We start from the raw sequence: 2,343 nt of genomic DNA on the forward strand, positions 1-2,343 counted from the left end.
AATGCTTGATAAGAAATGTGCTCATTATCTTACCCATGTAATTGTAACCCCTCTGTACAGTATTTTCACAATAAACTATATTAAAAAATAAAATAAAAGTAAAACACTAAAAACCGCCGGGCGCCGGTGGCTCACGCCTGTAATCCTAGCTACTCGGGAGACTGAGATCTGAGGATCATGGTTCAAAGCCAGCCCGGGCAGGAAAGTCTGTGAGACTCATCTCCAATAAACCACTAGAAAACCAGAAGTGGTGCTGTGGTTCAAGTGGTAGATCACTCGCCTTGAGCTGAAGAGCTGAGGGACAGCGCCCAAGCCCAGAGTTCAAGCCCCAGGACTGACTAAAAAAAAACAAAAACAAAAAGACACTAAAAACAGGGCTCAGAACATTGGCTTAGTGGTAGAGTGGTTGCCTAGGATGTATGAAGCCCTGGGTTCCATTCCTCAATACTACAAAAACAGAAAAAGCCAGAAGTGGCACTATAGCTTAAGTGATAGAATGCTAGCCTTGAGCAAAAGAAGCTCAGGGACAGTGTCCAGGCCCTGAGTTCGAGCCCTAGGACTGGTGAAAAATTAAAATAAATGCACAACCCCCAGTGCAGCAACCACAGTCACGAGGCACCTGTCCTGTCTCCCCGGCTGCCACCCTGTCCCAGGAGGGGCCGGGGAGAGGTGGTGCCCGTCCTTCTGCTGAACACTGGCAGGTAGACCAGGGTCATCTCTGAGCCTCAGCCCCAGTACCTCCCAGCTGTGGCCTGTGCTGCTATGAAGGGAAAGCTTCCACAGGTTCCCTGTGAAGAGGAGAGGCTAGTCCTCCATGCCCACATCTGGCTGCAGCCACAGGAGATATCCAGCCCAAACCAGAACTGGTTGAAGTCAACCTCCCCTCCAGCCATTCATGAACGTACCAGCGTCCCTTAGAGCCACTGAGAAAGAGAAACACATGGCATGTGCCACTTGTTGGTGGCCAGTGACTTTACCTCCTGCCTATGACACACTCACGTGTATCCATCTTGCTGCCAGGCACTGACGCTTAGCCCAGAGCACCCTACCCTCCAGGTCATCAGAGGCCTGAGGAGAGGACGGGACATGATGCCTCAAGTGCACTGGTCCAACCATACCCTTAGAGGGCCTGCCCTCCTCCTAGGTATCCTGACAAACACAGAGGGTGGGGAAAAGTTACATTCAAGGACTTCCAGAGAGAATGAGGAGTGCTGAGCTGGGTGGTGCAGGAGGACTCTTGGGAGAGACTGGTACTGACCTTGCAGTTAAGGCAGGCAGAAGCAGAGAATTCAAGTGGGGCCAGAACCCAGGGTCTACTGTGACCAGGTCTGCTTCTCTACAGCTGAGGCTGGGAAGCAAAGTCCACTCCGACTGCAGGCCTGGTAACCACTTCTCCAGCCAGCCATGCAGCTGTCCGTGACCTCTGTGCCTTTGTCCACTATCAAGTTCTCTGCCCAGAACCCCCTGCTGCCGAGGTCCCCTCTGTCTAGTACCTTGTGGAGCCCTTTACCCAGCTGCCCCACCACAGCATAACTTCTGGGCCACAAGTCTATCTGGGCCTTCAAGTGGCTGGACTCGGGCAGTTCACTCCCCCGCTAGGGAGGCCCTCCAGGCCCATCGACCTCCTGGAAGCGGGCAAGTGCTGCGCTGCTCCCTAGCCCCTGAGACCCGCGGGAAGCAGGCCACAAAGCAGGGCCTCAGTGGAGTCCTCCACTGGGCCCAGCCCCCGAGGGCCTGTTACCGCTTTCCGCTGTCAGGGGCAGGTCTCCAGCGCTGGCCTTCCTGGGATGGGAAAGCTGACCTCCACCTGCCCCTTCCCTCGGAGGCTCCCACCCCGCTGGGGACAGGACGGTGCGGTGACAGAGACGGCTGCAAGGCCCCGTTTTCTCTTCTCTTGAAGGAACACAGAGGAAGCGGAGGTGCCACGCCCCCCAAACACCAAACACGGGGCTGGAGATCAGACACCGGGCTGAGCCCGGCTCTCAGGACCGGGGTGACTTCGCGGCCTGGTCCTCCACGGCTGCATTCTGCCACAAGGGCGCGCTCCGGGCCAGGAGGGTGGGGACCGTGCTGGTGGAGGAGTCCGACCTCAGCCGGTGGGGGAGGAGCACGTCCTTGTCCACGTCCTCAGACACCAGTTCGGCCACGATCTGCGTGATGTCCTGCGGGGACCACAGCGTCGGGGCCACGCAAGGAGGGGGCGTGGCCTAGGGAAGAGGCGGGGCGACGCGGGCGTGTCCGGAGCGGGTGGGCGGGGCCCTGGCATGAGATGGGGCAACGTGGGCGGTCCGTGGCTGGTTGGGCGGGACCCCCGGCGACGTGGGCCGGCCAGGGTCTGGTGGG

The sequence above is a fragment of the Dipodomys ordii genome, unplaced genomic scaffold (assembly GCF_000151885.1).
Source record: "Dipodomys ordii isolate 6190 unplaced genomic scaffold, Dord_2.0 Scaffold2, whole genome shotgun sequence".
NCBI lineage: Eukaryota > Metazoa > Chordata > Mammalia > Rodentia > Heteromyidae > Dipodomys > Dipodomys ordii.